At 38.1% G+C, this 11,715-nt stretch overlaps 1 long non-coding RNA gene and 1 other non-coding gene across 2 annotated transcripts; both read right to left on the minus strand.

The window, feature by feature from the left end:
• Positions 1 to 7,598: 7,598 nt before the first annotated feature.
• On the minus strand, positions 7,599 to 8,901 carry LOC130997363 (uncharacterized). The gene is made up of 2 exons (XR_009093061.1): positions 8,145 to 8,901; positions 7,599 to 8,064 (listed from the first exon to the last, which is right to left on the minus strand). It is a non-coding gene; the product is annotated as an uncharacterized LOC130997363 (long non-coding RNA).
• A 2,023-nt stretch (positions 8,902 to 10,924) lies between these two features.
• TRNAA-CGC (transfer RNA alanine (anticodon CGC)) lies at positions 10,925 to 10,997 on the minus strand. The gene has a single exon. It is a non-coding gene; the product is annotated as a tRNA-Ala (tRNA).
• Between the last annotated feature and the right edge of the window lie 718 nt (positions 10,998 to 11,715).

The raw sequence follows: 11,715 nt of genomic DNA on the forward strand, positions 1-11,715 counted from the left end.
TATTGTACGTTGGCATTCTTGGCAAAATTGGCACCCTTTATTTGTTCTCTTTATTTTCTTTCCCCCGGGCGGTGTAAAGTTAATAGTCCCTACGTCCGCGATATCTTATCCACATTGTTGACGGCGCGAGTTTTAAGAAAAGTGGTGAATAGTACTCCCTCCATCCTAAGAATAATGGCTTGTTTTCCTTTTTGGGTTGTCCCATATATAATGGTCTGTTTTCTTTTTGAGTTATAATTAACATTTAATTAAAATGTTAATTATAAGTCCTAATCTTGTCTTCTTTGTTAATTTTTCACTTCTTAATCTCGCATCTCCCAAACCTCCTGCCTCCACCATCCTCAACCTCGCCTTTCCACGACCGATCTCGGTGCTCCACCGTGCTGTTCTCCTCCACTTTTCTCGCCTCCACCTTCTCCTCTCTCCTCCACCACTCCCTCATTCTCCACTTTTTTCGCCTCCACCGCCTCATCTCTTCTTTATCACTCCCTTTTTTTCCACTGTGCTCCCCGGACTCGAAACAGCAGATTGGCAGCGAAGAGCGCCCTATAGAGTAGTTTCTTGTAGAGGGGCGGAGCGGTTGAATCGCGGCAGTGGGGCGCCATTGTCACCTCGCCCAAGCCCTAATTTCTTGTGCAAGAAATTGGGGAAGGGGTGATTAGGCAAAGGGTGCGGAAATGTTTTGATTTGGCGCTGGGTTTCTTAGCCACGGTAGGGCTCACCTTCACCGCTCCCTTTTCCTCCACTGTGCTTGTCAGATTCGAAACAACGGAACGGCGGTGGAGAGAGCCCTAATTTTGTGCAAGAAATTGGGACTTTTAGCGCTGGGTTTGGTGGTGTCCGGCTTGTGCGGTGATGCATGGAGATGATGAGAAATTAGGGAATTCGAGGGGGAGGGGGATGGATGGGTTTGCTGGTGTTGGCAGTGGAACAGTGGCGGGAGGCTGGTGTTGCCGGAGTATTGAAGAAGAAGGTCGACCGGACAGTTGGTCTTGCTGGATAAAGTGAGGGGAAAATGGTGGTGGGCCATCATCTTTAATTGATGTAGATTAACTAATAATAAATTTTACTAATAACATCTTTAAATATGTGGCCCATCACTTTATCTTCTTAATTCAACACTTCTTAGTCTCCGTGCCCAAAAGAAACGAGTCATTATTTCTGGGACGCAGGGAGTAGTAGATAGTAGTGGATATTGTAGTGAATGTAGTTTGGATCCCACTATTGTTATGAATGGAAGTTTGTGGACCTTACTTCTATAAATGGAAGTGAAAACGATATCGCGGACAGATCAAAATGACAAATATGAAAACGATATCGCGGACGGAGGGAGTATTATACTCCCTTCGTCTAATCGGAAGTGATGCGTATTTCTTTTTGGGTCGTCCCATCAAAAGTGATGTGTATTTATTTTTGGGTCGTTCCCACGAAAGTCCGATATTTTCTTTTTTAGAAACAATAAGGGCCATTAAGAACTTAATTAACACAATTAAATGCGCCCTTGTTTTTTAAGTAACCCAATTAATCACTCTCTCTTCTATCTTCACCATCTTGCTCTCTACAAAGTCACTCTTTCCTTTTACCCCACCACAGTCCGTCGCTGCAGGCTTCTTCGGCGAGGTCGACGGCCATTAGCCACCGTCATCACCCTCGTCTCTCTGTTCTTTCTCTACTCTTCCTTTTCACGCTCAAATAAAACTGAGTCCTAGCTTCCCTCTATTCAAGAGAAATTGCCGCCCTCGTCTGAAATTTGGCGAGGGTTTGCCATCTTCGGCTCCACTTCGTTGCAAGTTCAGTGAATCAGGGTGGTGGAGGGAAGCGGCTGCTGCTGGGGCTTCGATTTGGGTTCTGATGTTGCTATTTCGGTGAGTTTTTGTGGGTGGGGGAGGCGACACTAGGGGTTTATTTTTGGGAGGTGGGGGGTGGCGCTCAGGATTTTGGGGTGGGGGAAGAAGACGGTTCTGGTGTGTGGGGGGTGGGGGGAAGGAGACGACGGTTCTGGGTGGGGGGAAGGGGACGACAGTTCTGGATAGAGGAAGGAGACAACGGTTTCATCCAGGGTGGGGGAAGGAGACAGGTTTCGTCCAGAGAGAGAGAGAATATTAATTTTGAAAAAGTTAATGTAAACAGAACCTTAATTAAATTTATTAAAACTTGCAAATCAAAATAACATTAATTAAAAAAAAATCTGGCATCAAAATTAAAAACTCAATAATTAAAATATATAATAATTTATTCACAAAATTAGAAACATGCTTAAACAACTAAACACTACTCCCTTAAATCCTGCCTAAAAGAAACGTTTCACTTATGGTGGAATGAAGAGGGTACCAATTTAATTCTGACTCAACAATCACTATTGAAGGTGAATAATTTTGTTGCTTCCAAAAAATAAAAATTGCTAGTTAATCAACAAGCAACATAATAAGACTCCACAATTTGATATACTTTTTTAGCAAAATATACTTCGTTAACAAAAATTGTATAGTGCAATAGAAGACAAGGATTTTAATAAAATGACTGCAAGATGTATTTTTTTAGTATAAATGAGTCTTACAAAGGATAATTATTCTTATACTTTAGTGGTGTTGGGTCGACCAAAATATATTTTGGGGTGAGTTTTTTTTGTAAATATTTAGTGTGAATGTGATTTAAAAGTGTGACATCTTATGTACGGCTGATAATTTTGGACACGATACGAAACCATACGAAATTAATAGGTTAGTGTCAACCCTTATCAGGTTGTCCTTATTGTGTCGACCTAATAAGGACACGACAATTTCGTGTAGGGTTCGTGCCAGATTCGTGTCAGGTTCGTGTAACCTCTTAAAATTAATATTATTTTTATTTTTAATTCTTGTTTTAAACTTAGGATTTTTGATTTTTCGAAAACTTTTTCTTTCTAATCACATCCTTTGTTTTGCCGCCAAACAACACAAAATTTATGCCTTTCTTATTTATTTATTTATTTATTTATTATTGTATTTCTATCGGTCGGTCTTTAATCATTTTTTTGTTAGATCGTGTCGTTATCGTATCGTGTCAACACGATTTAAATTATATTGTTGTCGTGTTTGTGTTTGTGTAGATCGTGTCGTGTTCGTATTCGTATTTGTGTCTAGTAATTTCTTAACAAGTCGTGTTCGTGTTTGACCTTATCGTGTCGACCCGATAACGATTCGACATGCACGATTTGCCAGCCCTAATCTTATGCGGTTTAAAATAGGATGTCCTAATTTAATGGGTGAATGTGTCCTATTAAATTAGGATGGAAGGAGTACTAAAGTGTGCCATTTTTTGTAAATATTAAGTGTGGATGTGGTTTAAAATGAGACGTCCCAATTAACAAGTGTGCCATCTCTCGCTCATTCCATTTTCCAGTAGAATTTATAATGTCCGCCACCTTTGTTAGGAAAATTATATGTTCTGATGGAATGTCAAACGCAATGATGGAACCTTGCTGATGACCAAAACATACCTTATGAATATCATAAGTATTCTAAGTTGATGCAGATTGCTAAACGAAGTCGAAGGCTGCTTGACCCAACTAGGTTGATGGGAAAATCCCAAGCTTGAAGGATGAGCAATAGAGTTGAGCTAATCGGAGTTCGTGTCCATGACACTAAACACAAGGACTTTGCTACACTAAATGACAGGCTGATAAAAGCATCAACGTGAACATGCATGTGACTTATCTTATAGATGCACATAAATGTAACACCATCCCAAATATTTATAAATGAGAACATGCAACGACAAAACCAAAAAATATATATGCATAGAGTTAAAACGATAGCTTTCAATTACAACAATAGTATGCCCAGCTTTATCCCAAGCTTGTTCTTCGGAATCTTTGTATTCTTTACACAAACAAGTCTTGATCCGGAGTTGTTCTCGTGCTTCATCTCGTTTCCTATTCAATTTCGTGCTATAGTTTCTTTGTAGTAGAGTAGGCTTCGGGTCAATCCATTCAAAGAAGGCACACCTTCCGTCCTGTACCACTAAAACTTTGTAAGACAACAAAATCTTGTATTTCGGCAAAAATAAAGAAGAGGACAAGTACAAAAAAAATCAGAAACACAAGAATAGCACATACCACACCTAATGGACATCCATAGTATCTTATCGCTAGATTTGCATCTAACCACGAAGTCTTCATCGAAGCTTCGAGCCCATGGTGACAACGAGGAGCTTCTATTTTCAATCGCTGATGCTCTGTACTAAACCCTAAATCAGGCCCTAATTTTCTTTTTTTATTTTGGGAATCTTCATTTTAAAGTTCAAATTTAATTAAATCGACTTCGTTTCTTTAACCATCCAAAACAACACAGTTTACTTCACTGGACGGTATTGCCACGCAAGTTGCAATACTCTCGGTTACTTCAATGGACCTAGATCCGACCCGTGGATCCATTTTATTTAATATATATTATTTTATTAATAATATTAGATATATTTAAAATTAAAAACATTAAAATCAAAATAGTCAAACTCAAACCCTAACTCTACTCTCGGTTCCTCTACCTCACTTCCTCTCCCTCGTTCTCACTCACGACTCACCCGCCGCCTCAACCCTCCCCCATTTTCCGCTCGCCGCTTCCTCACCCGTCGGCCGCCGCCGCCTCTCCCGCTCGCCCCGCCTGCCACCTCACTCCCATCCCCGGCCGTCTCCCTCTCCAGTTCGCCCTTCGCCGCCGCCTCACTCACCCGACCACCCACTCCAGTTCTCGCCTCCTCCGTCATCTCGCCGACCAGCTCGCTGCACCGGTCACCGACGGACTCCACTACCGCCGTCGTTCAGCCATGTCTACCACATGATGTTCTCAATCCACAGGATGCTCTCAATCCAAGGTTAGATTTTGATTTATGAAATTGTGTTAGATTTTGATTTTGATTTGATTCTGGTTTATGAAGTTGTGTTAGATTCTGATTTTGGATTTTATTTATGAAATTGTGAGAAATTCTGATTTAGGAAGTTGTGATACATTGATGATGACATGGTTCATGTTGTTGAATCCAAAGCACCAAAGAAATATGGTGATTACTTATATCGACATAATAAAGCTGGAGTAAGAATTAGAGTCTTGCTGTATGATTTGCCATTTTCTCGGTTTTTGTATGGCCCCGAAGAGGAAGAAAGAACTGGGGCAGTTTTGTCGCGTCATTTTTTATCTTTCGGGATTGTGTTGCATTGTTAAATATGATTTCTCTTGATCTGCGAAGAGAAAAGATGCTGTAATGAAGCTTTTTGCTCGTATTGTTCGAATACTAGATTCTTGTGAAATAGTGAGAAATTCGAATTCTATGAAATTGTGACAAATTCAATTCTATGAAATAGCAAGAAATAGTGATTCTGATTTTATTTTAGATTTTATTTATGAAATTGTGAGAAATTCTCAGAAATTTGATTCACTTTTATTGCATGAATGTATTTTGTGCAATATTTTTCATAATGGAAATTAGATGTTGTTGATTTTGTGAATTATTTTTTGAATTTAATTTAAAACAGTAGATCCATGGATCTGGACCCGTGGACCCGCAGATCCGACGAATCTGGATCTGAATCCAAAATTTTCAGATCCACAGATCTGGATCCGAATTTGGATTTGGTATTGGCCAGACCCGGTCCAGATCCGACTCGTTTCCATCCCTACACGCAACGACCTCTGACTTCCACGTCACATTTAATTTTAGGGTCTATGAATTTCGGGACAAAAATCAAATTGTTACTGAAGGTTGAGTATTGTCAGACAGGTTCTTAAGATCATGCCTAAATTCAAAATTCGAGAAAGTTGGTGTATGTACAGTAAATTAACCCTAAAATAAATAAACGTGATGACATAAGAAATTCCTTAAATATCTCACACTACCGTAATTAAAAAAATTAAATTACATTAATATCCTTTAAAAAATAAAAGTAAAAAGGAAAAAAAATGGTGGTTTCAATAAAAAGGAAAAAAAAATAGGGCTAAAATTGAAACCAAATCTTACCCTCAAGATATTTAAGATCAAGTGTCCGTCCCATTAAAATTGATTTTTATTAGAACTTCTCGCTATATATATATATATATATATATATATATATAGGGTGTGGTTCTAGAGAGAACTACATTATTTGTGAGAACGGGAGAACCATCAAATCTAATGCATTCACTGTAAAAATTAATGCATCCGCTGTTAAAATTAATGCACTAAAAAAAATAAAAAAAATGCTCCATTCAGGATTCGAACTCAGGATCTGCATTCATCCAACAAGATGATGCATCCACCGTAGATCTTGATGATCGAATGACTGAAAATGGTTCTCCGGTCTTCTTTTATTTATGGTTCTTTCCTGAACCTCTCCTATATATATATATATATATAGGAGTTAATATTTTAAATTAGCCTATTTCTTATAGTAAATTTAAAATTTATCCACTTAAATAAAAAATTTAAATAATAGTCAATTTTTGTGCTAAATGACTAAACAACTCCTAACATTAAAATTTAAAAATTAACCACAAATTCTTTCTCACAAACACATTACACATTTAAAAAAAAATTCTCTCTCAGTCTCTCTCTCTCCTCTCGCTCTCTGTGCTCTCTCACCCTCTCTCTACTATCTTTGTACTCTCTCTGTCATCAATCTTCAGTGTTAGAATGGAGCCCAAACTCGTAGGAGCACTAGACTCAAACATAACTCCACCTACTTCCTAATTCCTATATATTAATCTCACAAAATATGATGGAATTGGCATCAGACGTCAGATGTGAGTACACAAAACTGGATCAACTGAGAAGTTCATGCGCCGCAAAAAGCTGGTGAAGAAGGGGAGGAATGTGATTTTTGGTAATACCAGATTAGATCTCGAATTCTCGTGCCGCTCCAGCTGCGTGTATGAATTAATCCAGTCAAATTAAATTTTCATGAAATTAAGGGAGTAAGCTTAACCTCTCTCTCTCTCTTTCTCTCCACGCGCATAATTATAATTAAGCATCATTGCATTTGTATTGCTAATAAATTTCACTGATATTTTGGAAGTGTATGAATCTATTGAAAGAAAAAAAGATTTTGTATAATTGATTAATGTTCTTGAATTCACAACCACATCTATGAATTTACAACTTAATGCTTTTGAATTCACAATTGAATCGTTAGTGTTGGTTGTGAATTCGAGTTTAAAAGCTCGAATTCATAACTAGTTGTTTTGGTTGTGAATTCGAGTTTTAAAATTAGAATTCACAACTAGTTAAATGAATTCACAACTGAATTACTAGTGTTAGTTGTGAATTCAAGTTGTAAAGCTTAACTTCACAACCAATTCTATTCCTAGTTGTGAATTCAAATTTTAAAATTTGAGTTCATAGCTAGTAATAGTGGAAGTCGTGAATTTGAGAATTAAAGTTTTAATTCACGATTAACACTATTTTTAGTTATGAATTCAAACTTTAAAACTCGAATTCACAACCAACACTAGCTATTCAACTGTGAATTCGAGTTTTAAAGCTTGAATTCACAACTAAACTTAGGGGGGTGTATTGGTTGTGGATTTTCACAGACTTTAAAAAGTCTATGAAATTTAAATTCCATGGAATTCACATAGATTCCAGACGACTTTCAAAGAATTCGTGGTTGGATTTCACCCCGATTTTCACTGATTTTCGAAGACTTTACGGGATAATTTTGGAATTGAATTCCATGAAGCCAACGCCCGCTGAGTCCCAGCCCCGCTGGAAACCCAGCGACCGCTGAGTTCCAGCGAGCGCTGGGAAACCCAGCGAGCGCTGGGTACCAGCGAGCGCTGGAAACCCAGCCACATTTTAGTTGATGAGAAGAAGTTACAGTCCAGATATTTCATATTTGAACTTGTTTTCTTCACATGTCCATTTAGGAATCTCATAAGCTTGTGCCATCTCCCAAAACAGTTCTTCCATGCTGTATGTTTTTCCCTATTTTCAATATCAATCTCATCATAACTCAGCTCTCACGCGAATTCACCAACTAAGCCCAATACATCATTAAACAGAGCAAGTGTACCCATTCACGAGAGACACCATTTCTTGAACAAAATCGGAGAAACCCTGAAACAAGAACACACAATTTATGCATTCAATAAACATATAAAACGTAAAAGAGGGCTTGTGATTGTAGGAAGCTATACCTCATCTTCTTCGTCAGATCAATATTCGCTTTGTCCGATCTGATAAAACTGTTTCCCCCACCAGACTTCAATGGCTGGGTATCCTGCACCGACTCCAGCTCTTCCTGCTCGTCGCCTTTCCCTTCAAATCAGATACTCAATTGGTAGAGCTAAGAAACCAGAAAGCTGAATTAAACAGAGATTCATTCTTTGCAAATTATGGAACTGATAATCTCTGTTGGAATCGATGCCCCGTCTATGCAAGAGGCGCCGCCGCTGAGGTCTAGGAAGATGGTGGTGGTGAACAAGAGGAGGGTGCGCACCACCATCCCACGTGGCAGCTCCAAATCTTGGGCGTTTCGCAGCAACCCATCTCTGCTTCAAGTTTGTATTCTTCTCGTTTTCTCCATCTCTCTCTTGTGTTTCTAGGAAGATGATGGCGAAAGATGTAGTAGTTGTGAATTTCTTTATATTAATATTTTAATGGCGTTGAAATTTGTTGCCAAAAACACACTGTGTGTGTGCCAGTGTGTGTCTTTTTCTTGCTTGAAGACACAAAATTATGGCTGCGAGAAGCAGCAAGTCCAGATTTTGATCTTTATCTTTGGCTTAACGTAAGCAGCTTCTGAAGGTTGGCTTTTCTTGCAAATATGCTTTTGTTGAGAATCTTGAGATTAATGTTTGAGAAAATTTCTTTGTGCAGATTACTAACTTTTCTATGTGTTTCCAGCGACCGCTCAAACCCAGCGAGCGCTGGACTTTCTCAACGGATGCTGAGTTCCAGCGCTCGTTGGCTTCTTGGCCGCGGGCGCTGGAACTCCGCGCTCGCTCAAAACTCCATGGATTTCAATTCTCGTGGTTCTTGGCCAGATTTCGTCGTGTGTATTTTTTGGATGAAATCCATGAAAGTCATTCCGGATTTGAAGTCAATGGAATAACGAATACACCTAGATTTGTATGGATTTTAAAAAGTCTGAAACGAATACACCCAGATTTATATGGACTTTTAAAAGTCTTGAACGAATACACCCAGATTTCTGCAGACTTTTAAAAGTCTGGAACGAATACACCCAGACTTTTAAAATCCATAGAAATCTATTAAACTCCACAACGAATACACCCCCCTTAATGTTAGTTGTGAATTTGTGAATAATTTTAAATTTTTTATATGAATGGTAAAATGGTAAGTGTGGTCATTTTTAAATATTTCAATTTTTAAATTTACTATTTCAAAGTGGCTATTTTCAAAATCCACTCTATATATAGTGTGGTTTTAATAAGAATTGTTGAGAACCATTATAATTAACCATTATAATTAATACACACGTGAAAAGTAATGCTTCTGCTGTAAAAATTAGCGCACTCGAAAAAAAAAATCTCTCTCTCTAGAATTCGAAACCACGTGATGCATTCATCTTGCAAGATGATGCATCCACTGCAGTATATATATCCTAAACTTTAGGGAGAAAAATAAATAAGTCTGTAACATTATATTTTGTGTAATTAAACAAATAATACTCTCTCCGGCCCATTATTTATGGCAAGTTGGTTTTCAGCACGGAGATTAAGGAGAAGAAAATTAGGTGAAAAAGATGTGCAGTACACATATTTAAGTTCGTGTTTAGGGGATTGCATAAAAATTGATGGAGTTAAATTCTGTATTTAGTCGAAATCTTCCCCTATTAAAATTGTGAGTTGATGGACGGCAGCGATGACTGTGGTTTTTACCACGGTTACTATTGCTACGCTGGAGAAGGGCACAACAACGGCAAGGGGCTACTGTTGTCACTTGTCATCAGAAGAATGAGGGGAGGGTGCTTGGCCGTGACCCGTGAGCGACGGCGGTGGCAGCGGCAGCGTGAAGCCGCTGTTGTCCGTCCGGCAGGATGAGGGAGTGAGAGAGAGAGGGAGGCAGGGGCTAGGGCGCGGTGGTGGTTGGCTCACCGGGAATCGAACAGGAAAATTTGGGGATCTAGGGCTCGGTTCTTGTACAAAGAGTCATGGCTAGTGTTTTTGTCTGTGTGTGAGATATAGAGAAGGTGAGAGGCGTGAAGCGAGGTGCGAGAGAGAGGAGAGCGAAGCCGGCGATTGCGCTCTTCAACAGAGAGAGAGAGAGAGAGAGAGAGACGGCGGTATTTTTTTCGCCAATTGAAGGGGAAGGAAGTTGACGCATGATCTAGGTTAAATGTGTGTATATGTGAGAATGGAGGAATGGAGGAGCAGACGAGAAGAAATAATTAGGGAGAAAATGATTTTAAGGAGATAATTAGTGGATTAATTAAAGCCTTAACCCCCTTATTATTTCCCAAATTAGAAACAAGTTATTTAGGTTGGGATAACCTAAAATGGAATACATATCATTAATAATGAGACATAAAGAATACTAAATAAAGTTCACAAACTAAGGCAAAAAAGTATATATATTAAATTAAATTCATATGATAGGAAAATAGTCATATAAGAGAAAACAAATAAATCACTAACGTTATATTTTATGGAATTAAACAAATAATAGTCCCTCCGTGAACAAATTGGAGTGGCACATGTCTTAAAAAATGTTAGTTGAAAATTATTGTGAATGGAAAATGGATCCCACTTTATAAAGTGTTGTGAGAGTAATGAGTTAATTGAGGAAAAATAATGGTGGGCCATGATAGTATTTTTGTGAATAAGTATGAAAATGAGGGATAGAAAATAAGGAAATAATGTACAAAAATGAAAATATTTATGTTTTTGTGAGACACTCAAAAATGATAAAATATTCATATTTTTGTGACAAAACAAATGATGCTAAATTTATATGGAGGTGCGGGGAATCGAACCCCGTGCCTCTCGCATGCGAAGCGAGCGCTCTACCATATGAGCTACACCCCCTTATTGATTACTTTTGGAGATTTGTTTATATTTAATTTAATTTAATTTACAAAACATACCCAATTGTTTATTACTTGACGAAGTAAATAATGAAACATTTGAGGTGTATTTGCAATAAAAGTAAGAGGAATTTTGAGTAGTAAATGAAAGATATAATCGACGAAGTATGTCACGAAATAATGAGAGTTGCACTATTTGTTTTCTCTAGTTGTTTGTTTTGACATTTATATTTATACTAGTATAATTTGCCACAAGTTAGTATAATCGTGAATATATTTTTCTCCATAACTATAGTAAAGTGAAACAAGACATTGCAGCTTCTAGAGAAATTCCCATTTCTAGGGTACTAATCATTAATCCACATGCAAATTTTACTAATCCTCCTGTCCCAAAACTACTGACTTTCATCTTCTCTAAGCATGTGTCATTTTTTAATTTTTTATGCTACTAAATATGGATTATGTATCAAATAAGCCCCTAAAATAGAGGCTCTTATCACGTTTAGATCCTCATAGTCGAAATTGATCCAACTAAACCCCCGAAGTCCTTAATTTTGAATAATCGGACCCTCTGCCCTAACGGTGAGTTGACCGTTTGTTTTCAATTTTTTTATTTTATTTTATTTCGTCAAGGTCGCCGGAAACTTGTCGGAACTGAACTCCTCGATGGCGCTGCGACAATGCGGATGTTGCTCACGGCTTCTCCGGCAAGAATGGAA

The sequence above is a fragment of the Salvia miltiorrhiza genome, chromosome 8 (genome assembly GCF_028751815.1).
Source record: "Salvia miltiorrhiza cultivar Shanhuang (shh) chromosome 8, IMPLAD_Smil_shh, whole genome shotgun sequence".
NCBI lineage: Eukaryota > Viridiplantae > Streptophyta > Magnoliopsida > Lamiales > Lamiaceae > Salvia > Salvia miltiorrhiza.